A 25,229-nucleotide genomic window follows, 5' to 3' on the forward strand; every position below is an offset into this window, starting at 1 on the left:
GGCTCAGTGGTTGCGGGAGCAGCAGGAATTTTTGAGAAGCTGCTTTGCGGAATTGAAGGCGGAGATGCTGGCCCCTAAGAAGGTGTTGATTGAAAGGTTGGTGGAGACCCAGAAGATGCAGGGGACGGCGATAAAGGAGGTGCAGCAGAAGGCCTCTGATAATGAGGATGAGATCCTGGGCCTGGCTGTCAAAGTGGAAGCGCACGAGGCGCTGCATTAAAAATGGCAGGAGAAGTTCGAGGACCTGGAGAATAGGTCGAAGAGAAAGAACCTGCGGATTCTGGGTCTCCCTGAGGGCGTGGAGGGGTCGGATGCTGGGCGTATGTGGCTACGATGCCCCTAGAGCTGGATGGGGCGCACAGGCTCCTGGCGAGGAGGCCGAGGGCGAATGAGCCGCCGAGGGCCGTGGTGGTGAGGTTCCACCGCTTCACCGACAGGGAGTGTGTCCTGCGATGGGTGAAGAAGGAGCGGAGCAGTAGGTGGGAGAACACCGAGATCCGCATCTATCAGGACTGGAGTGCAGAGCTGGCCAAGAAGCGGGCAGGGTTCAATCGGGCCAAGGCGGTTCTCCACAGAAAGTGGGTGAAGTTCGGGCTGTTACCGCCGGTGCGGCTGTGGGTCACGTACCAGGACCGTCACCACTATTTTGATACACCGGACGAGGCGTGGACCTTTATCAAAAATGGGGAACTGGGTTGCTGCTGCGCTGACTGAGGGGGAGCTGAAAGTAAGAGGGAGAGTCGGGGCGGGGAGCCTCTGCCTGGGGGGCTGGAGAGTGCGGGAGGCGCGGGCATGTGGCTGGCCTAAAAAAGGAGATGGCTAGTTGGCAGGGGTGGGGGGGCAGGTAGTCCCCCGATCCGGCTGATCACGTGGAATGTGAGAGGCTTGAATGGGCCAATCAAGCGGGCCCGGGTGTTTGCGCACTTAAAGGGGCTAAAGACAGACGTAGTGATGTTACAAGAGACGCACCTGAAGATCGCGGATCAAACCAGGCTGAGGAAGGGATGGGTGGGGCAGGTTTTTCACTTTGGGCTGGATGCGAAAAACAGGGGGGTCGCAATCCTGGTGAGCAAGCGGGTGGCATTTGAGGCGGTGGGTGTTGTGGCGGATAAAGGGGGCCGATATGTGATGGTGAGTGGCAGGCTGCAGGGGGCCCGGGTGGTGCTGGTGAATGTATATGCTCCAAACTGGGACGATGCAGGGTTCATGATGCGGATTTTGAGTCAGATCCCGGATCTGGAGGCAGGTAATCTGATAATGGGGGGGGGGGACTTCAACACGGTACTGGACCCGGCACTAGATCGGTCCAGGTCGAGGTCAGGTAAGGCCGGCAGCGGCCAAGGTCCTGAGGGGGTTTATGGATCAGATGGGGGGAGTGGATCCGTGGAGGTTTGCCAGGACAAGGGCGAGGGAGTTCTCCTTCTTCTCCCATGTGCACAAGGCCTACTCGCGAATAGACTTTTTTGTGGTAAGCAGGTCACTGATCCCGAGAGTGGAGGGGGCAGAGTATTCGGCCATTGCAATTTCAGATCACGCCCTGCACTGGGTGGAGCTGGAGTTGGGGGAGGAGAGGGGCCAGCGCCCATTGTGGCGAATGGATGTGGGACTGCTGGCGGACGAGGAGGTTTGTGGGCGGGTTCGGGGGTGCATCCAAAGATATGTGAAGGCCAATGATAATGGGGAGGTTTCGGTGAGTGTGGTCCGGGAGGCGCTGAAGGCAGTGGTCAGGGGGGAGTTGATTTCAATCAGGGCTCACAGGGAGAAGAGGGAGAGGATGGAGAGGGAGAGATTGGTGGGGGAGATACTGAGGGTGGATAGGAGATACGCGGAATCCCCCGAAGAGGGGCTGTTGAGGAAGCGCCAGAGCCTCCAAACGGAGTTGGACTTGCTGACCACGGGGAAAGTTGAGGCCCAGTGGAGGACGGTACAGGGAGCACAGTATGAGTATGGGGAGAAGGCGAGTCGGATGTTGGCGCATCCGCTGCGGAGGAGGGAGGCGGCTAGGGAGATTGGGGGAGTCAGAGATAGAGGGGGAAACACGGTGCGGAGTCCAGCTAAAATAAACAAGGCCTTTAGGGACTTTTATGGTAAGTTGTACAAGTCAGAACCCCCGGAGGGGGGGTGGGGATGCGGCAGTTCCTGGACCAACTGAGGTTTCCAAGGGTGGAGGAAGGGCGGGTAGAGGGTTTGGGGGCCCCAATCGAGATGGAGGAGCTAGTTAAGGGGTTGGGGAGTATGCAGGCGGGCAAGGCCCCGGGGCCGGATGGGTTCCCAGTTGAGTTCTACAGGAAGTTCTCGGAGCTGTTGGGCCCGTTGTTGCTGAGAACCTTTAATGAGGCGAAGGAAAAGGGAATCCTTCCCCCGACGATGTTGCATGCTTTGATCTCGCTTATCCTGAAGCGGGATAAGGACCCGCTGCAGTGTGGCTCGTTCCTCGATGTGGATGCCAAGCTGTTGGCAAAAATTTTGGCCACCAGGATTAAGGATTGTGTCCCGGGAGTGATACATGAGGACCAGACGGGGTTTGCGAAGGGCAGGCAGCTGAACACGAACGTGCGGAGGCTCTTGAATGTGATTATGATGCCCTCGAAGGGGGGGGGGGAGGCAGAAGTGGTAGTGGCAATGGACGCGGAGAAGGCCTTTGACCAGGTGGAGTGGAAGTACCTGTGGGAGGTGTTAGGCAGATTTGGGTTCGGGGAGGAGTTCATATGGTGGGTTAAATTGCTGTACCAGGCCCCGGTGGCGAGTGTATCGACGAACCGGCTGCGGTCAGGGTATTTTAGGTTGTACCGTGGAACGAGGCAGGGGGGCCCTTTGTCCCCCCTGCTCCTTGCCCTGGCGATTGAGCCGCTGGCCATGGCATTGAGGGAGTCCAGAAACTGGAGGGGGTTGGTTCGGGGGGGGGGGGGGGGGGGGAGCACCGTGTCACACTATATGCGGATGACCTGCTGCTGTACATTGTGGATCCGGTGGAGGGGAGGAAGGTCATGCAGACCCTTAGAGAGTTTGGAGACTTCTCGGGATATAAGTTCAACGTGGGGAAGAGCGAGCTGTTTGTGGTGAATGCTCGGGGCCAGGAAACGAGGTTGGAGGAGCTACCACTCAAGATGGTGGAGAGGAGTTTTCGGTATTTGGGTATCCAGGTGGCTAAGAGTTGGGGGGGTCTTGCATAAGCTCAATCTGGCACGGCTGGTGGACCAGATGGAGGAGGGCTTCAGGAGGTGGGACATGTTGCCACTCTCCCTGACGGGCAGGGTGTAATCCATTATGGGATTTGTGTGGGCAAATAAGACCCCGAGGGTTAAGAGGCTTTTCTTGGAGCGCATTCGGGGGGGGGTTGGCGCTGCCGAACCTGTGCAGCTATTACTGGGCAGCGAATGTGTCTATGATTCGGAAGTGGGTAATGGAGGGAGAGGGGGCGGTGTGGAAAAGGATGGAGGCGGAGTCCTGTACAGATACTAGCCTGGGGCACTGGTGACGGCACCGTTGCCACTTCCGCCGACGCGGAATACCACGAGCCCGGTGGTGGCAGCGACATTGAGGATTTGGGGGCAGTGGAGATGGCAAAGGGGGGAGGTAGAGGCCCCAGTCTGGGCTCTGATACGGGACAAACATTGGTTTGCTCCAGGTAGGATAGATGGTGGGTTCCTAAGCTGGCACCGGGCGGGAATTAAAAGGATGGGGGATTTATTAATCGACGGCACTTTTGCCAGTCTGACGGCGCTGGAGGAGAAATTTGGGTTACCTCCGGGAAATGCCTTTAGGCATATGTAGGTTCGGGCGTTCGTGAGAAAGCAGGTAGGGGAATTCCCGCTGCTGCCTGCCCGAAGGATACAGGACAGGGTGGTTTCAGGCGTGTGGGTCGGGGAGGGTAAGATATCGGAGATATACTAGGAGCTGCAGGAGGTGGAGGAAGCCTCGGTGGAGGAGCTGAAGGGCAAGTGGGAGGAGGAGCTGGGTGAGGAGCTGGATGAGGGCCTGTGGGCTGACGCCCTGGGCAGGGTCAATCCCTCCTCATCTTGCACCAGGCTCAGCCTGATCCAGTTTAAAGTGGCGCACAGGGCGCATATGACAGGGGCGAGGATGAGTAAGTTCTTTGGGGTAGAGGACAGGTGTGTGAGGTGTTCGGGGAGCCCAGCAAACCTCGCCCATATGTTTTGGATATGCCCGGCGCTTACGGAATTTTGGAAGGGCTTTGCAAAGGCTATGTCCAAGGTCTTGGATACTCGGGTAAAACCGAGCTGGGGATAGCGACATTTGGGGTATCGGACGATCCGGGAGTGCAGGAGTCGAAAGAGGCCGGAGTTCTGGCCTTTGCCTCCTTGGTAGCCTGGAGAAGGCTCTTGTTAATGTGGGGGGGACGCGAAGCCCCCAAGCGTAGAGGCTTGGGTCAACGCCATGGCGGGGTTTCTCAGGCTGGAGAAGATAAAGTTTGCCTGGCGAGGATCCTTGCAGGGGTTCTCCGGGCGGTGGCAACCGTTCCTTGACTTTCTCACGGAACGTTAGGTGGAGGTCAGCAGCAGCCACCCGGGACTGATTTCTTTTTCTTTTTGTAAGGGACGCATGCCCCATTTTGCTTTGAGATGGGTATTAAATTGTTAATCGTTTAGAGGGTTAAGTTGTTTTGTTTTGTTGGCATACTGCCCTGTTTTCTTTGTATTATTTTCCTTCTTGGAGTGTTTTGTAAAAATTATTGAAAAACCTTGAATAAAAACATGTTAAAAAAAAAGTGTATACAGTCCCAATTGGGACAATGTGGGATTCGCGAAGAAGGTGTTTGGGGCCATCCCCGACTTGTACACACACGAACTGATTGTGGGGGGGGACTGGAACTTGGTGCAGGAGCCAAGGTTGGACAGATCACGGCCGCGCTCGCTGGTCCCATCAGAGGGGGGGGGGGGGGGGGGGCGAAGGCGCTGGCTGGGCTAATGGTGGAAATGGGAGGGGTGGACCATTGGAGGTTCCTGCACCCAAGGGAACGGGAGTACTCGTTTTTCTCAATGGTCCGTAAGGTATACTCGTGGATCTACTTTTTTGTGGTGGGGAAGGCTTTGCTGGTTGGAGTCAAGGGGTCGGAATACTCTGCAATTGCAGTGTCAGATCACGCTCCACATTGGGTGGATATGGTGCTGGAGAAGGGGGCAGTGCAGAGACCGGGGTGGAAACTGGATGTGGGGCTTTTGTATAACCAAGTGTTCTGTGAGAAAATTGAAAAGGTAATTAAGGAGTATGTAGGTTTCAATTGTACGGGTGGGGTGTCGAAGGCAGTCGTCTGGGAGGCTCTAAAGGCGGTGGTGAGAGGTGAGGTAATTTCGTTTAAGGCTAGGGTGGATAAGGAGGAGAGGTTGGAGCTGCAGAGGGTAATAGATGAGATGTTGGAGATAGATAGAAGGTATGCAGAAGATGGGGACCCAGCGAAGCTGGAAAAGAGGAAGGAACTACAGGTGAGCTTCGACCGACTGTCCACCAGGAAGGCGGTGCGCCAACTGAGACGAGCAAGGGGTGCAGTTTATGAACATGGAGATAAGGGGCGAAATTCTCCGTAATCGGCGCGATGTCCGCCGACCGGCGCCAAAAACGGCGCAAATCAGTCCGGCATCGCGCCGCCCCAAAGGTGCGGAATCCTCCGCATCTTGTGTGGCCAAGCCCTAACCTTGAGGGCCTAGGCCTGCGCCGGACTGATTTCCGCCCCGCCAGCTGGCGAGAAAGGCCTTTGGTGCCCCGCCAGCTGGCGCGGAAATGACATTGCCGGACGGCGCATGCGCGGGAGCGTTAGCGGCCGCTCACGGCATCCCCGCGCATGCGCAGTGGAGGGGGTCTCTTCCGCCTCCGCCATAGTGAAGACCATGGTGAAGGCGGAAGAAAAAGAGTGCCCCCACGGCACAGGCCCGCCCGCGGATCGGTGGGCCCCGATCGCGGGCCAGGCCACCGTGGGGGCACCCCCCGGGGCCAGATCCCCCCGCGCCCCCCCCCCCCAGGACCCCGGAGCCCGCCCGCGCCGCCTTGTCCCGCCGGTAAGAGAGGTGGTTTAATCCACGCCGGCGGGACAGGCATTCCAGCAGCGGGACTTCGGCCCATCGCGGGCCGGAGAATCGCCGGGGGGGGCCCGCCAACCGGCGCGGTGCGATTCCCGCCCCCGCCGAATCTCCGGTGCCGGAGAATTCGGCAACCGGCGGGGGCGGGATTCATGCCAGCCCCCGGCGATTCTCCGACCCGGCGGGGGATCGGAGACTCCCGCCCAAGATATGTTAGCAGGTCAGCTCCGGAGGGAGGCAGCAGCAAGGGAAATTCTTCAGGTGAGGGAAAGGACAGGGAAGTTGGTAGTGGTTCCAGTGCTGATTAACAAGGTTTAAGAGGAGTTCTATGAGAGGTTGTACAAGTCAGAGCCACTCGGGGGAGACCGTGAGGTGCAGGAATTTCTAGATGGGTTGGAGTACCCGAGGCTAGGGGAGGAGGACAGGGCTACATTAGAAGGAGCAATAGTGGAGCAGGAGATAAAGGATGCGATTGGGAGGATGCAGTCGGGGAAGGTGGCAGGGCCGGATGGGTTTCCGGTGGAATATTATAAAAAATTCAAGGATAGGTTGGCACCCCTGATGGTGGGGATGTTTGAAGAGGCGATAGGGAAGGGGGTGTTGCCACAAACCTTGGGGCAGGCATAGATTTCACTGTTGCTAAAAAAAGATAAGGATCCGACGGAGTGTGGGTCGTATAGGCCCATATCACTTCTGAATGTGGACGTAAAAGTATTGGCGAAGGTACTGGCGGGTAGGCTGGAGGAGTGCCTCCCGAAGGTGATAGGTGAGAATCAGACGGGGTTCGTGTGAGGGAGGCAGCTTTTTTCGAACATCAGGAGGGTTTTGAATGTCGTTATGGCACCGGCGGAAGGGAAGGAAACAGAGGTGGTTGTGGCATTGGACGCCGAGAAGGCGTTTGACCGGGTAGAATGGAGGTATTTGATGGCAGTTCTGGAGTGGCTTGGGATTGGACCAAGGTTTGTGAACTGGGTAAAGCTACTATATACGGAGCCGAAGGCGAGTGTCCGCACAAACAACATCAGCTCGAGATACTTTTCTCTCAACCGTGGGACGAGCAGGGATGTCCTATGTCCCCCCTGCTGTTTGTACTTGCGATTGAGCCGTTGGCCATCACATTAAGAAGTTCGGGAACATGGAAAGGAATAGTGCGGGGGGGGGGGGGATAGAGTATAGGGTGTCCTTATATGCCGGACAAACACAGGACACAACCAACAAAGTACCCTTCATCGTCCATTACTTCCCCAGAGCGGAGAAACTACGACATCTTCTTCGCAGCCTTCAATATGTCATCGATGAAGACGAACATCTTGCCAAGGTCATCCCCACACCCACTACTTGCCTTCAAACAACCATGCAAAATGAGCAGTGCTCCGAAAGCTAGTGATTTGAAACAAACCTGTTGGACTTTAACCTGGTGTTGTAAGTCGTCTTACTGTGCACACCCCAATCCACCGCCAGCATCTCCACATCATCACTGATTGGGGGGAGAGTGTCAGCTTTAATTATTGGGGGAGAATATATCAGCCTCAAATTTTGGGGGGAGAGTCAGCCTCAATTATTGGGAGCGAGTATATCAGTCTCAGTTATGGAGAGTGGACAATCTGCCTCAATGATGTAGGGGAGGTATCGGCCTCAATGATGGGGGGGGGGGGGCGAATCAGCCTCAATGATCCTGAAGAGGGAGAATCCGCATCAATGATGGGGGGGTATCAGCCTCAATGATTCTGAGGGGGAAGAACCCGCATCAATGATAGGGGGGGGGGGGGGGGGGAGAGAATCCGCTTCAATGATGGGGGGGTATCAGCCTCAATGATCCTGAGGGGGGAGAATCCGCATCAATGATGGGGTGGGGGGAGAATCCGCTTCAATGATGGGGGGTATCAGCCTCAATGATCCTGAGGGGGGAGAATCCGCATCAATGATAGGGTGGGGGGAGAGAATCCGCTTCAATGATGGGGGGTATCAGCCTCAATGATGGGGGGGGGGAATAATCAACCTAAATTATGGGGGGGAGAATCCGCCTCAATGATGGGGGAGAGGAAGAATCCGCCTCAATGATGGGGGGTATCAGCCTCAATGATGGGGGGGTATCAGCCTCAATGATGAGGGGGTATCAGCCTCAATGATTGGGGGGTATCAGCCTCAATAATTGTGGGGTATCAGCCTCAATGATTGGGGGGTATCAGCCTCAATGATGGGGGGGGTGTCAGCCTCAATGATTGGGGGGTATCAGCCTCAATGATTGGGGGTATCAGCCTCAATGATGGGGGGTATCAGCCTCAATGATGGGGGGGGTGTCAGCCTCAATGATTGGGGGGTATCAGCCTCAATGATGGGGGAGGGTATCAGCCTCAGTGATGGGGGGTATCAGCCTCAATGATGGGGGGTATCAGCCTCAATGATTGGGGGGGGTATCAGCCTCAATGATTGGGGGTATCAGCCTCAATGATGGGGGGTATCAGCCTCAATGATGGGGGGGGGGTGTCAGCCTCGATGATTGGGGGGTATCAGCCTCAATGATGGGGAGGGGGTATCAGCCTCAATGATGGGGGGTATCAGCCTCAATGATGGGGGGGTATCAGCCTCAATGATTGGGGGGTATCAGCCTCAATGATGGGGGGGGGTGGCAGCCTGAATGATGGGAGGGGGTATTAGACTCAATGATGGGGGTTTCAGCCTCAATGATGGGGGGTTTCAGCCTCAATGATGGGGGGTTTCAGCCTCAATGATGGGGGGTATCAGCTGCAATGATGGGGGTTACCAGCCTTAATGATTTGGGGGGGTATCAGCCTCAATGATGGGGGGTATCAGCCTCTATGATTGGTGGGTATCAGCCTCAATGATGGGGAGGGAGTATCAGCCTCAATGATGGGGGGCATCAGCCTCAATGATGGGGGGGTATCAGCCTCAATGATTGGGGGGTATCAGCCTGAATGATGGGAGGGGGTATTAGACTCAATGATGGGTGTTTCAGCCTCAATGATGGGGGGTTTCAGCCTCAACGATGGAGGGTGTAACAGCCTCAACGATGGAGGGTGTAACAGCCTCAATGATGGGGGGTATCAGCCTCAATGATGCGGGGGAGGGGGGGTATCAACCTCAATGATTGGGGTTATCAGCCTCAATGATTGGGGGTATCAGCCTCAATGATGGGGGTGGTATCAACCTCAATGATGGGGGGGTATCAGCCTCAATGATGGGGGGTATCAGCCTCAATGATGGGGGGGGTTATTAGCCTCAATGATGGGGGGGGTATCAGCCTCAATGATGGGGGGGGTATCAGCCTCAATGATGGAGGGGTATCAGCCTCAATGATGGGGGGTATCATCCTCAATGATTGGGGGGTATCAGCCTCAATGATTGGTGGGTATCAGCCTCAATGATGGGGGGGTATCAGCCTCAATGATGGGAGGGTATCAGCCTCAATGATGGGGGGGTATCAGCCTCAATGATGGTGGGGTATCAGCCTCTATGATTGGTGGGTATCAGCCTCAATGATGGGGGTGTGTAAGCCTCAATGATGGGGGGGTATCAGCCTCAACGATGGGGGGTGGTATCAGCCTCTATGATTGGTGGGTATCAGCCTCAATGATGGGGTGTATCAGCCTCAATGATGGGGGGTATCAGCCTCAATGATTGGGGTGTATCAGCCTCTATGATTGGGGGGTATCAGCCTCAATGATGGGGGGTATCAGCCTAAATGATTGGTGGGTATCAGCCTCAATGATGGGGGGGGTATCAGCCTCAATGATGGAGGGTTGTCAGCCTCAATGATTGGGGGGTATCAGCCTCAATGATTGGGGGGTATCAGCCTCCATGATTGGGGGTATCAACCTCAATAATGGGGGGGTATCAACCTCAATGATGGGGGGTATCAGCCTCAATGATGGGCGGTATCAGCCTCAATGATGGGGGGGTATCAGCCTCAATCTGGGGTCGGTGGGACCTCTACAAACGGGATGGTCTACACCTGGACCAGAGGGGTACCAATATCCTGGCGGGGAAATTTGCTCATGTTCTTCGGGAGGGTTTAAACTAGTTCAGCAGGTGCTTGGGAACCTGAATTGTAGCTCCAGTATACAGGAGGTTGAGAGTAGTGAGGTCATGAGTAAGGTTTCAAAGTTGCAGGAGTGTACCGGCAGGCAGGAAGGTGGTTTAAAGTGTGTCTTCTTCAATGCCAGGAGCATCCGGAATAAGGTGGGTGAACTTGCGGCATGGGTTGGTACCTGGGACTTCGATGTTGTGGCCATTTTGGAGACATGGATAGAGCAGGGACAGGAATGGCTGTTGCAGGTGCCGGGGTTTAGATATTTCATTAAGCTCAGGGAAGGTGGTAAAAGAGGGGGAGGGGTGGCATTATTAGTCAAGGACAGTATTACGGTGGCAGAAAGGACGTTTGATGAGGACTCGTCTACTGAGGTAATATGGGCTGAGGTTAGAAACAGGAAAGGAGAGGTCACCTTGTTAGGGTTTTTCTATAGGCCTCCGAAAAGTTCCAGAGATGTAGAGGGAAGGATTGCAAAGATGATTCTGGATAGGAGCGAAAGCAACAGGGTAGTTGTTATGGGGGACTTTAACTTTCCAAATATTGACTGGAAACGCTATAGTTCGAGTACTTTAGATGGGTCTGTTTTTGTCCAATGTGTGCAGGAGGGTTTCCTGACACAGTATGTAGATAGGCCAACGAGAGGCGAGGCCGTATTGGATTTGGTACTGGGTAATGAACCAGGACAGGTGTTAGATTTGGAGGTAGGTGAGCACTTTGGTGATAGTGACCACAATTCGATTACGTTTACTTTAGTGATGGAAAAGGATAGGTATATACCGCAGGGCAAGTGTTATATCTGGGAGAAAGGCTATTATGATGCGATGAGGCAAGACTTAGGATGCATCGGATGGAGGGGAAAACTGCAGGAGATGGGCACAATGGAAATGTGGAGCTTGTTCAAGGAACAGCTACTGCGTGTCCTTGATAAGTATGTACCTGTCAGGCAGGGAGGTAGTGGTCGAGCAAGGGAACCGTGGTTTACTAAAGCAGTCGAAACACTTGTCAAGAGGAAGAAGGAGGCTTATGTAAAGATGAGACATGAAGGTTCAGTTAGGGTGCTCGAGAGTTACAAGTTAGCTAGGAAGGATCTAAAGAGAGAGCTAAGAAGAGCCAGGAGGGGACATGAGAAGTCTTTGGCAGGTAGGATCAAGGATAACCTTAAAGCTTTCTATAGATATGTCAGGAATAAACAAATGACTAGGGTAAGAGTAGGGCCAGTCAAGGAGAGTAGTGGGAAGTTGTGCTTGGAGTCCGAGGAGATAGGAGATGTGCTAAATGAATATTTTTCGTCAGTATTCACACAGGAAAAAGACAATTTTGTCGAGGAGAATACTGAGATTCAGGCTACTAGACTAGAAGCGCTTGAGGTTCATGAGGAGGAGGTGTTAGCAATTCTGGAAAGTGTGAAAATAGATAAGGCCCCTGGACCGGATGGGATTTATCCTAGGATTCTCTGGGAAGCTAGGGAGGAGATTGCTGAACCTTTGGCTTTGATCTTTAAGTCATCTTTGTCTACAGGAATCGTGCCAGAAGACTGGAGGATAGCAAATGTTGTCCCCTTGTTCAAGAAGGTGTAGCCATGTAAAATGGCTGCGTTCTGATTAATCTGGCCAAAACCCAGTTTAAAATGGCTAACCCGAAAGACTGCTGGGAAAAGCAGCCAAAAAGACACAAGCAGGCAGCTGCAGACAGGTTTGCAGCTTCAGCTCGGGGAACGTAGCCCAGATCGATACTCAGGGCTATCAACAGCCCATCAGCCCAGGTATCCGCAGTTTCATTCAGGACTGTTTACACCTAATCTACTCAGACATCCACAGCTAAATCGGCTATACCCGGGAACAATTGCAACATATTAGCAATTGAATGCCGGGCCAGACCTGTCGGCGCCTGCAGTGGCCGAAACAAAGACAGGTGAGCGACCACCCCCCGATCGAGGAATCACCTCACCATTGGACACATCGACCCCAGAGATTGGGGACAGATCCAATCACTTGGGACTCAGGGTCAAGGGCCGCCCCGGGAGGCGGGTAGCCCGTGGGCCCTATAAAAGTAAAGGTCCAAGTTCAGATCGCTCTCTCGCTCATCTTCGCCTGCTCGAGGCCTTCGCAAGACCAGCCACCGTGTATCGTAAGTTTGACTCCCAACGATCGCTACCCGGTAGAGACACCTAGCCACCGACCTGTAGCAGCCTTTTGAATCCCGCGGGCCAGATTTGATTGGACAAGCCATTCGTTTCCCTGACCTGGTGGGCTCTTCCTAAGTTAAGTATTGGCCAGTAGTGATAGGTTTGTTATAAAGAAAGTAGTATTAGGGTATTAATATTGCTTGTTGTATATAATAAATAACCGTTGTTTTAATCCTTACTAAGCGGTGTGCTGTGTTATTAATCATAACCGCCGCAAGCCCTTTGGATTTCGGCGGCAGCGGTGCGCAGGGGCCCTCTGGGAGGTGAGTAGCGACTTTAAAACCACTTACCTTTACAGGAGCAGCCCTTTGGATTTCGGCGGCAGCGGTGCAGCAGGGGCCCTCTGGGAGGTGAGTAGCGACTTTAAAACCACTTACCTTTACAGGAGCAGCCCTTTGGATTTCGGCGGCAGCGGTGCGCAGGGGGCCCTCTGGAGGTGAGTAGCGACTTTAAAACCACTTACCTTTACAGGAGCAGCCCTTTGGATTTCGGCGGCAGCGGTGCGCAGGGGCCCTCTGGGAGGTGAGTAGCGACTTTAAAACCACTTACCTTTACAGGAGCAGCCCTTTGGATTTCGGCGGCAGCGGTGCGCAGGGGCCCTCTGGGAGGTGAGTACTTACTTTAAAAAGCCTTACCTGGTCCCGTGTCTGTTCTTCTTTTCTGTTTTATTTGTTTTTATATAAGGCGGGAACCGGAAGTTCGACCCGCGGACCTCTGGGGAAGTCGTCCCCCCCCCCCCCCCAACCAATAAATTCTGGTGGAGAGGAAACCCGAGACACTACACGTGTAGTGTCTCCCACCCGCCCTCCTCCTCTAACCTAATAATAAGACCCATTGGTGTAAGGTAAGTGCCATATTATATTATTAGCATTGTGCAGGTCAAGGTTCGGAGGTGGAGGAGCAGTCTCTGTCAGCGAGAGAACCTGAGAACATCTAAGACACTCAGAAGGTAAGAAGGTAAGTAAGTGATTTTTACTTATTTTTACTTTTATACCTTTTTTCAAATTGTGTGTGTCGGGTGGAAACTGAAGTGACATCACAGAAAAGCTGTGGCCAGAGTGGCTGGTTGGGATTCTACCCTAAATTTAAAAAAATTTGAGTATTTGGTAACTAATTAAACATAATAACTTAATTATAATTTAGAGGGATATCTAAGCCAGAGATCGGAGAGTACTACAGTTAGCTATCGCATTTCTATTAGAAATCTAGTGCTAGGAAACAGATAGTTGACAGTAACTTTGAAATTTAAAAAAAAATATTTAAAAAAAAAAAGACAAATTTTAATTTTCATTAATTGACGCAATGTCAGTTCGAGGGGTGCTGTGCTCTGACTGTGAGATGTGGCAGGTCCGGGAGGCTTCCAGAGTCCCGGATGGCTTCATCTGCAGAAAGTGCACCCAACTGGAGCTCCTCACAGACCGCATGGTTCGGTTGGAGCAGCAATTGGATGCACTTAGGAGCATGCAGGTGGCGGAAAGCGTCATAGATCGCAGTTATGTAAATGTGGTCACACCCAAGGTGCAGGCAGAGAAATGGGTGACCACCAGAAAGGGCAGGCAGTCAGTGCAGGAATCCCCTGTGGTTGTCCCCCCTCTCGAACAGATATACCCCTTTGGATACTGTCGGGGGGGATAGCCTATCAGGGGAAAACAGCAGCAGCCAGAGCAGTGGCACCACGGCTGGCTCTGATGTTCAGAAGGAGGGTCAAAGCGCAGAAGAGTAATAGTAATCGGGGACTCTATAGTCAGGGGCACAGATAGGCGCTTCTGTGGACGTGAAAGAGACTCCAGGATGGTATGTTGCCTCCCTGGTGCCAGGGTCCAGGATGTCTCCGAACGGGTAGAGGGCATCCTGAAGGGGGAGGGCAAACAGGCAGAGGTCGTTGTACATATTGGTACTAACGACATAGGCAGGAAGGGGCATGAGGTCCTGCAGCAGGAGTTCAGGGAGCTAGGCAGAAAGTTAAAAGACAGGACCTCGAGGGTTGTAATCTCGGGATTACTCCCTGTGCCACGTGCCAGTGAGGCTAGAATAGGAAGATAGAGCAGATAAACACGTGGCTAAACAGCTGGTGTAGGAGGGAGGGTTTCCATTATCTGGACCACTGGGAGCTCTTCCGGGGCAGATGTGACCTGTATAAGAAGGACGGGTTGCATCTAAACCGGGGAGGCATAAATATCCTGGCCGCGAGGTTTGCTAGTGTCACATGGGAGGGTTTAAACTAGTATGGCAGGGGGGTGGGCACGGGAGCAATAGGTCAGAAGGTGAGAGCATTGAGGGAGAACTAGGGAATAGGGACAGTGGGGCTCTGAGGCAGAGCAGACGGGGAGAAGTTGCTGAACACAGCGGGTCTGGTGGCCTGAAGTGCATATGTTTTAATGCAAGGAGCATTACGGGTAAGGCAGATGAACTTAGAGCTTGGATTAGTACTTGGAACTATGATGTTGTTGCCATTACAGAGACCTGGTTGAGGGAAGGGCAGGATTGGCAGCTAAACGTTCCAGGATTTAGATGTTTCAGGCGGGATAGAGGGGGATGTAAAAGGGGAGGTGGAGTTGCGCTACTTGTTCGGGAGAATATCACAGCTGTACTGCGAGAGGACACCTCAGAGGGCAGTGAGGTTATATGGGTAGAGATCAGGAATAAGAAGGGTGCAGTCACAATGTTGGGGGTATACTACAGGCCTCCCAACAGCCAGCGGGAGATAGAGGAGCAGATAGGTAGACAGATTTTGGAAAAGAGTAAAAACAACAGGGTTGTGGTGATGGGAGACTTCAACTTCCCCAATATTGACTGGGACTCACTTAGTGCCAGGGGCTTAGACGGGGGTGGAGTTTGTAAGGAGCATCCAGGAGGGCTTCTTCAAACAATATGGAGACAGTCCAACTAGGGAAGGGGCGGTACTGGACCTGGTATTGGGGAATGAGCCCGGCCAGGTGGTAGATGTTTCAGTAGGGGAGCAATTCGGTAACAGTGACCACAATTCAGTAAGTTTTAAAGTACTGGTGGACAAGGATAAGAGTGGTCCGAGGATGAATGTGCTAAATTGGGGGAAGGCTAATTATAACAATATTAGGCGGGAACTGAAGAACATAGATTGGGGGCGGATGTTTGAGGGCAAATCAACATCTGACATGTGGGAGGCTTTCAAGTGGCAGTTGAAAGGAATACAGGACCGGCATGTTCCTGTGAGGAAGAAAGATAAATACGGCAATTTTCGGGAACCTTGGATGACGAGTGATATTGTAGGCCTCGTCAAAAAGAAAAAGGAGGCATTTGTCAGGGCTAAAAGGCTGGGAACAGACGAAGCTGCATGGAATATAAGGAAAGTAGGAGGAACTTAAGCAAGGAGTCAGGAGGGCTAGAAGGGTCACGAAAAGTCATTGGCAAATAGGGTTAAGGAAAATCCAAGGCTTTTTACACGTACATAAAAAGCAAGAGGGTAGCCAGGGAAAGGGTTGGCCCACTGAAGGATAGGCAAGGGAATCTATGTGTGGAGCCAGAGGAAATGGGCGAGGTACTAAATGAATACTTTGCATCAGTATTCACCAAAGAGAAGGAATTGGTAGATGTTGAGTCTGGAGAAGGGGGTGTAGATAGCCTGGGTCACATTGTGATCCAAAAAGACGAGGTGTTGGGTGTCTTAAAAAATATTAAGGTAGATAAGTCCCCAGGGCCTGATGGGATCTACCCCAGAATACTGAAGGAGGCTGGAGAGGAAATTGCTGAGGCCTTGACAGAAATCTTTGGATCCTCGCTGTCTTCAGGGGATGTCCCGGAGGACTGGAGAATAGCCAATGTTGTTCCTCTGTTTAAGAAGGGTAGCAAGGATAATCCCGGGAACTACAGGCCGGTGAGCCTTACTTCAGTGGTAGGGAAATTACTGGAGAGAATTCTTCGAGACAGGATCTACTCCCATTTGGAAGCAAATGGACATATTAGTGAGAGGCAGCACGGTTTTGTGAAGGGGAGGTCGTGTCTCACTAACTTGATAGAGTTTTTCGAGGAGGTCACTAAGATGATTGATGCAGGTAGGGCAGTAGATGTTGTCTATATGGACTTCAGTAAGGCCTTTGACAAGGTCCCTCATGGTAGACTAGTACAAAAGGTGAAGTCACACGGATCAGGGGTGAGCTGGCAAGGTGGATACAGAACTGGCTAGGCCATAGAAGGCAGAGAGTAGCAATGGAGGGATGCTTTTCTAATTGGAGGGCTGTGACCAGTAGTGTTCCACAGGGATCAGTGCTGGGACCTTTGCTCTTTGTAGTATATATAAATGATTTGGAGGAAAATGTAACTGGTCTGATTAGTAAGTTTGCAGACGACACAAAGGTTGGTGGAATTGCGGATAGCGATGAGGACTGTCCGAGGATACAGCAGGATTTAGATTGTCTGGAGACTTGGGCGGAGAGATGGCAGATGGAGTTTAATCCGGACAAATGTGAGGTAATGCATTTTGGAAGGTCTAATGCAGGTAGGGAATATACAGTGAATGGTAGAACCCTCAAGAGTATTGAAAGTCAAAGAGATCTAGGAGTACAGGTCCACAGGTCATTGAAAGGGGCAACACAGGTGGAGAAGGTAGTCAAGAAGGCATACGGCATGCTTGCCTTCATTGGCCGGGGCATTGAGTATCAAAATTGGCAAGTCATGTTGCAGCTGTATAGAACCTTAGTTAGGCCACACTTGGAGTATAGTGTTCAATTCTGGTCGCCACACTACCAGAAGGATGTGGAGGCTTTAGAGAGGGTGCAGAAGAGATTTACCAGAATGTTGCCTGGTATGGAGGGCATTAGCTATGAGGAGCGATTGAATAAACTCGGTTTGTTCTCACTGGAACGAAGGAGGTTGAGGGGAGACCTGATAGAGGTATACAAAATTATGAGGTGCATTGACAGAGTGGATAGTCAGAGGCTTTTCCCCAGGGTAGAGGGGTCAATTACTAGGGGGCATAGGTTTAAGGTGAGAGGGGCAAGGTTTAGAGTAGATGTACGAGGCAAGTTTTTTACGCAGAGGGTAGTGGGTGCCTGGAACTCGCTACCGGAGGAGGTGGTGGAAGCAGGGACGATAGGGACATTTAAGGGGCATCTTGACAAATATATGACTAGGATGGGAATAGATGGATACGGACCCAGGAAGTGTAGAAGATTGTAGTTTAGTCGGGCAGCATGGTCGGCACGGGCTTGGAGGGCCGAAGGGCCTGTTCCTGTGCTGTACATTTCTTTGTTTGTTTGTTCTTTGTATAACCTGAACTTGAATCACGTGGCGGTATCATAAAGATACCTGGCGACTCATGAGCAAAGGTGACCTAAACAGAGCAAATCGACTAAAGCTAAAAAGAGCAACAAAGGGGAGTAGAGACTACCCCGGCAACTATAGACCAGTGAGCCTTACTTCTGTTGTGGGCAAAATCTTGGAAAGGTTTATAAGAGATAGGATGTATAATCATCTGGAAAGGAATAATTTGATTAGAGATAGTCAACACGGTTTTGTGAAGGGTAGGTCGTGCCTCATATACCTTATTGAGTTCTTTGAGAAGGTGAACAAACAGGTGGATGAGGGTAAAGCAGTTGGTGTGGTGTATATGGATTTCAATAAAGCGTTTGATAAGGTTCCCAACGGTAGGCTCTTGCAGAAAATACGGAGGCATGGGATTCAGGGTCATTTAGCAGTTTGGATCAGAAATTGGCTAGCTGGAAGAAGACAAAGGGTGGTGGTTGATGGGAAATGTTCAGACTGGAGTCCAGTTACTAGTGGTGTACCACAAGAATCTGTTTTGGGGCCACTGCTGGTTGTCATTTTTATAAATGACCTGGAGGAGGGCGTAGAAGGATGGGTGAGTAAATTTGCAGATGACACTAAAGTCGGTGGAGTTGTGGACAGCGCAGAAGGATGTTACAAGTTACAGAAGGACAGAGATAAGCTGCAGCGCTGGGCTGAGAGGTGGCAAATGGAGTTTAATGCAGAAAAGTGTGAGGTGATTCATTTTGGAAGGAATAACAGGAAGACTGAGTACTGGGCTAATGGTAAGATTCTTAGCAGTGTGGGATGAGCAGAGAGATCTCGGTGTCCATGTACATAGATCCCTGAAAGTTGCCACCCAGGTTGAGAGGGTTGTTAAGAAGGCGTACGGTGTGTTAGCTTTTATTGGTAGAGGGATTGAGTTTCGGAGCCATGAGGTCATGTTGCAGCTGTACAAAACTCTGGTGTGGCCCGCATTTGGAGTATTGCGTGCAATCCTGGTCGCCGCATTATAGGAAGGATGCGGGAGCATTGGAAAGGGTGCAGAGGAGATTTACCAGAATGTTGCCTGGTATGGAGGGAAGATCTTATGAGGAAAGGCTGAGGGACTTGAGGCTGTTTTCGTTAGAGAGAAGAAGGTTAAGAGGTTACTTAATTGAGGCATACAAAATGATCAGAGGATTGGATAGGGTGGACAGTGAGAGCCTTTTTCCTCAGGTGGTGATGTCTAGCACGAGGGGACATAGCTTTGAATTGAGGGGAGATAGATATAGGGGCTGTTTAGCACCGGGCTAAATCGCTGGCTTTGAAAGCAGACCAAGGTAGGCCAGCAGCACGGTTCAATTCCCGTACCAGCCTCCCCGAACAGGTGCCGGAATGTGGCGACTAGGGGCTTTTCACAGTAACTTCATTTGAAGCCTACTTGTGACAATAAGCGAATTTCATTTTTCATTTCATTTTCATATAGGACAGATGTCAGAGGTAGGTTCTTTACTCAGAGAGTAGTAAGAGTGTGGAATGCCCTGCCTGCAACAGTAGTGGACTCGCCAACACGAAGGGCATTCAAATGGTCATTGGATAGACATATGGACGATAAGGGAATAGTGTAGATGGGCTTTAGAGTGGTTTCACAGGTCGGCGCAACATCGAGGGCCGAAGGGCCTGTACTGCGTTGTAATGTTCTATGTTCAATGATGGGGGAGATGTCAGCATCAATGATGGAGGGGTATCAGCCTCAATGATGGGGGGGGGTATCAGCCTCAATGATGGGGGTTTACCAGCCTTAATGATTGGGAGGGGTTCTGCATTAATGATGGGGGTGGGGGGGCATCCACCTCAATGATGGGGAGAGGGGAGAATCAGCCTCAATGATGGGGAAGATATCAGCGTCAATGATGGGGGGTATCAGCCTCAATGATGGGGGGGAATAATCAACCTAAATTATGGGGGGGGGGAATCCGCCTCAATGATGGGGGGGGGGGTATCAGCCTCAATGATGGGGGGTATCAGCCTTAATAATTGGGAGGGGGGCATCCGCCTCAATGATGGGGGGGGGGGTCTCAGCCTCAATCATTGGAGGGTATCAGCCTCAATGATGGGGGGTATCAGCCTCAATGATGGGGGGGTCTCAGCCTCAATGATGGGGCTTATCAGCCTCACTGATGGGGGGGGGGAATCAGCGTCAATGATGAGGGGGTGTCTCAGCCTCCATGGGGTATCAGCCTCAATGATGGGGGGTATCAGCCTCAATGATTGGGGGGTCTCAGCCTCAATGACGGGGGGTATCAGCCTCACTGATGGGGGGGAATCAGCCTCAATGCTGGGGGGGAATCAGCCTCAATGCTGGGGGGGGTATCTGCCTCAATGCTGGGGGGGGATCTGCCTCAATGATGTGGGGGGGGGTATCAACCTCACTGATGGGGGGGGGAGGAGTGTATCAGCCTCACTGAGGGGGGGAACAGCCTCAACGATTGGGGGGTATCAGCCTCACTGATGGGGGGGGGGGTCTCAGCCTCAATGATGGGGGTATCAGCCTCAGTGACGGGGGGGGGGGGGATCAGCCTCAATGATCGGGGCTATCAGCCTCACTGGGGGGGGGGGATCAGCCTGGATGTCGGTGTGTTGGGCGCTCGGAGCTGACACTCGGTTCTTTCTCTGTTTTTTTAAGTATATGCGGCAGTGCATGATGCAAGCGCGGCCGAGGAGGAGACGGAAGTTTGTTGAGAGGCAGAAGTGTAGCGAAGGTGCAGCCTTTGGGACCTCCTGCGGTAAAGTAAGGAGGGGAGTTGGGCGGAGCGGAGGGAGGCTGCTGACAGCTTCAACTCCCTGGAGCAGAGGCAGTCTGTCCAGGAGAGGTGGACACGCGGGGATCGCTGCCTGATCATCACTAGCGCCTGACTGCACAAACTATGTTCTAACTGCTGGATTCGAGGTTCCCCGAGCAAAGTGTTGGGTAAGGGGTTTTTGCATTGCACATTTTGTCTTTGTTTTAAAATAAAAGGATTGTTTTCCATATATTTTTTCAATGAGTTGGAGACGGCTTAATCTGTTGCCAAAGTTTTAAAAGTTTCAATATATTTTTAAAAACATAAAAGGAGTGATGGCGCTTACTCCAAGAAGTGACACCAAGTTTTCCCCAGAAGTTTAATCTTAGTTTTGAAAGCACAGCTTTATTCTCTGTTAAATTGACCACGAGGCTTGCGTGTGTTGTAAAGTAAATTTCTGTCACGCACTTTGTTGGGGAGCGTGGAAGAGGGCGGGTACTTCTCCCACAAAGTTGCAGCACAGTTAGCCTGGTTACTTAAAATACCTAGTGGAAGATGCACAAATTGACTTTGCGGGGTTTGATTTGAATTCAGGAGGGGAAATGAATGGTTCTCCACTCATTGGTGTTCTTCTTGCTACCCCTCCCCCACTCCCCTGTCTGAATTCTCAGTATGGGGTGGTGCAAACTTGTGGAGGTGAAGTGGGACGAGCACCTCAGTGAAGTGGGAGAGGGAGATGTCCCGCAGCAAGTTTCAGTGGCGTGGGGAGGGGGAAAATGGGGTGGAAACAAATCATATGTGGACCCTGAAATCAACCAAGTTTGTGGTCTCTTCAAACACTCAATTCATTTTTGCCCCAATTACTTGTTAAAAAAATATTTATTTTTATTGGTGTTTTAATACAATATCATTTTTATTGGAGTTTTAACAGAAATCAAAATTTACACATGACAGAACAAGCAGAGAAAAAAAACAGCAGCAATCAAAACGGCATATTATTTACAGGCTATCACAACGTCTGTGACCCTCGTCCCCGCGGTTACGTTTCCTTATTCACAGTATACATACAGAGCATGTTGTATTTACATTTATAGTGACCAGGAGAGACATGTTGAACCCTTTGTTTTTCAGGGTGGGTTGGCTGTACTGTTTCCCCTGTTTCTTACATGCGAGAAGGGAGAGGGAGAGGGGGGGGGGAGGGTAGCACAGTGGTTAGCACTGCTGTTTCACAGTGCCAGGGCCCCGGTTCGATTCCTGGCTTGGTCACTGACTGTGCGGAGTTTTCCCCGAGTCTGTGTGGGTTTCCTCCGGGTGCTCCAGTTTCCTCCCACAAGTCCCGAAAGACGAGCCGTTAGGTGAATTGGACATGTTGAATTCTCCTTCCATGTACCCAAACCATGTACCCGAACAGGCGCCATAGTGTGGTGACGAGGGGATTTTCACAATAACTTCATTGCAGTGTTAATGTGAGCCTACCTGTGACACTTTTAATAAAGAGGGGCCCTCCCCATTTCCCCCCCGTCATGTCGAGTGCGTATTCCTTTTTTTCTCAAAGGCTCTTCCATGCCCTCCCCTCCTGACTGCCCCCCTTGTCCTCCACCTCTAGGCGGAGTCCACTCGTGCGTGACCTGGTTCGGTCCGATCTCTGCATGAGGAGGTGGAGTCGACCCTGTGCAGTGCCTCGATCCGGAGTCGTCCTCCTATCTCCACGCACAGTTCCCCATTTCTGTTGTGTTTCGTCCACTGGCGTCCTGATCTGTACCAAGTCATCCGTATATGTCGTCACATTTCCTCCACTCTGCTATCATTTTGTCTAGAAGCGTGTGTCCGTTTAACTGGGAGAACGTCTTGATCTCCTTACGGAGAAAGTTGTGCAGCTGCAAGTACTGAAATTCATTCCTTTTCGGAGTTGCCGCTTCTCCGACAGTTCCCCCAGGGTCGCTATCCTACCATCCACGTACATGTACTTCACCCTCAAAATCGCTCTGTCCTCCTTCCAAGCCTTAAATGTGGCCTCTAACTTTGCCAGTTGCAGATGGGGGCCTCCATTGAGATACCAAGTTTGATGAGGCGCCTGAGCAGGTTCCAGGTCTTCAATGTGGCTCCTACCACAGTGCTCCTTGAGTGTGTGCAGAGGGGCTGGGAGTGAAGCAGTGGCTAATGCCTGGAGAGACATCCCTGTGCAGGACGCCTCCTCCGTTTGGACCCATTCAGCCTCCGGCTCCTTCAGCCACCCCCCTCACCCTCTCTGCGTTTGCTGCCTAGTGGTAGAATTGGAGGTTCAACAGAACCAGGACTCCCACATGGCGCCCTCTCTGTAAAATGGCTTTTCGTATCCTTGGGATCTCTCTCTCTCTTCTCCACCCCCCCCCCCCCCCCCCCCCCCCCCCCCACGATCTAAACATGAAGTGGAACCTGGGGTAGCACGTTCATTCGGTACCGTTCCACTCACCCATTTTTGGAGGTCCCTCTTTACCTCCTCCATCAGGTTGGAGATTTTACGCTTGGGGAGCCCCGTCCAGTTGTGCGCCATTTGTATCCCCAGGTAGCTGAACCTGGTCTGGGTTATTTTAAACGGTAACTCCTCCAGCTCTGCTCCTCCCCCTCAGGGGTTCACCGGGAAGATTTTGCTCTTCCCAGGTTGAGTTTGTCACCTGAGAAGGCACCAAACTCTCTAAGGAGTCCTGTTATCTTTCTCATGCTGGCCAGGGGGGTTTGACACGTAGAGGAGCAGGTCATCTGCACAGAGCCCAATCTAAGAGCGATGGCCAGTGGCTCAATTGCCAGTGTGAACAGGAGCAGGGAAAATGGGCACCCTGCCTCATTCCCCTATGCAGCCGCAAGTACTCCGAGCTGGTGGCGTTTGTCCGTCTGCACGTCATGTGTGCGCTGTACAGAAGTTTCACCCAATGCAGTGAACCCTGATCCAAACCCAAACCGTTCAAGTACCTCCATGAGATTCCTGCATTCAACTCAATCGAAGGCTTGCTCAACGCCCAGGGAGCCAATCGCTTTGGGTGCCTCCTCCCCGAGTAGAGTCATTATTACATTCAGCAGGCGTCGGATAATCGCTGTTAGCTGTCTTCTCTTAACAAACCCCATCTGATCTTCGTGATCACTTCTGGCACACAATTCTTTAGGCACCTTGCCTGTGCTTTCACTGGGTCTTTAACATGAGTATTTAAGAGTGATATGGGTCGTATGATCCACACTGACGGTTCTTTATCTTTAATGGGGACAAATGAGATCTGGGCCTGTGCCAGTGTGGGTGGCAGGGCCCACTTCAACAGTAAATCATTGCACATTTCCCACAAGTGTGTGGCCCGTGTTCTATGTTCTACCGGGAACCCAACCGGTCGCTACGCCTTCCCTAACTGCATGAAATTAATGTATTCCATAATGTCATCCAGCAGTGCTTCCAGCCCATGTCTCTTTTCCTCCTCCATCACTGGTATTTCCAGTATGTTGAGGAACTGTTTCATTTCTGAGTGCCCCTCCAGGGACTTGGAGGTGCAAAGGCTTCATTAACATCAATGGGGGCTGCCACCAGCCTACCATTCTGTTCAGACCTCCCTGTTCTGGTTGTAGGTTATGTAAACATCGATGGCGTGGGATATTTTTGTACAGAATGTTGTATTGCGAGCAGGGCTGTGTTCAGCCTCCATATGGGGGAGCTTTGGGCCCGGCCCTTCTCCAACTTTATGTCCATATAATGAGACATGTGGTCAGAGATTATGATCGGGAGTATTCCGTCCTCGCTACCTCTGGAAGCATTTCTCCTATGATGATGAAGTCCAAATGTGATAGAGCTGGTGCACATGGGAGATGAAGGAGACCTTTTTTTTTCTCTCGGAAAGTTGAACCCCCATGGGACAAATGGGACAAACCCCCCCTTCCTCCAGTCTGTTCCATAAGGTGGTTAGCTCTCAAGTCACTCCTGTTATGGTTCTCTCCCTGCGGTTGGATCTGTCCGATTTTGGGTCCTGCATGCAGTTAAAGTCACCCCGCCATAATGAGGTGTTGGGTGTCTAGGTCAGGGATTTTGGCCATACTTTTCTTGACAAACTTTGCATCATCCCAGTTTGGGGCGTATACATTTACCAGTACCACTGGGACCACTTCCAGGGCCCCCTGTGTCCATCATGTATTCGCCGCTGTGAACGCTACTGTCCTGCTAACTAATATGGCCACCCCCCCCTTGCCCTGGTGTCGAAACGCGCATGCAATATTTGTACCACCCAGCCATTCCTTACCCGCATTCTGCCCCTCTCTCTTTCTTAAATGCATTTCCTGTAGGAAGGCTTTGTCCACCCTCAGGCTTTTGAGATAGGCAAGGACTCTGGATCTTTTCACAGGCCCGTTGAGGCCTCTTGCATTCCATGTAGCTATTCTGATGGGAGCGAGGGTTCTGCCCCCAATCTCCTGTGAGGTCACCCTGTGTGTCTGGCCCTGTTCACTTGAGCCTGCCCTCACTCTTGGGCCATGTGTGACCTGTTGTAGCTAGCCTTCTACCTTCCTCCCTTCCCCCACCTGCTCCCTTCACTGGTTTTACCCTGTTCTCTACCACCTCCCTCCCCGCATTTCCTCCCTTACTCTTTGTTTCCCCTGAACTTGTGTTTTCTCCTTCCCTCCAGCCAGACACTCCCTCCCTCCAGGGAGGTGCATGCGGCCTCCTTCTTTGCTGTTCCTCCGTACACCAGCTCATTCACTAGAGTGGTAATTCCCCTCAATGATTGGGTTCCCCAAATAACCACGTATACTTCTCTCTCTCTCTCTCTCTCTCTCTCTCTCTTTCTCTCTCTTTCCCCCCTTCCCCTTAGTTTTAGCAGGACTTCCACATTTTTATACTCCATTCCCTTTGAAATAAAGGCCAACATTCCATTTGACTTCCCAGTTAGCTGCTGAATTGCGTGCTACCCTTTTGTGATTTATGCACGAGGACCACCAAATCT

The 25,229-nt window shown here is 52.0% G+C and overlaps 1 protein-coding gene across 2 annotated transcripts in view; it reads left to right on the forward strand.

The window, feature by feature from the left end:
* LOC140391973 (mitochondrial ornithine transporter 1-like) overlaps nucleotides 1-25,229 on the forward strand; it is a 106,269-nt gene that overhangs the window by 29,111 nt on the left and 51,929 nt on the right. Inside the window, exon 1 of one of the 2 annotated variants that reach the window (XM_072477078.1) lies at nucleotides 20,197-20,465. The exons of the other annotated variant lie outside the window; for it this stretch is intronic. The gene's annotated coding sequence lies outside the window, so the exon portion shown is untranslated. Of the gene's footprint in view, nucleotides 1-20,196; nucleotides 20,466-25,229 lie in introns of those variants that run through there. 2 annotated transcript variants of the gene reach the window in all.

Source organism: Scyliorhinus torazame, chromosome 15, assembly GCF_047496885.1.
Source record: "Scyliorhinus torazame isolate Kashiwa2021f chromosome 15, sScyTor2.1, whole genome shotgun sequence".
Classification (NCBI taxonomy): Eukaryota; Metazoa; Chordata; class Chondrichthyes; order Carcharhiniformes; family Scyliorhinidae; genus Scyliorhinus; species Scyliorhinus torazame.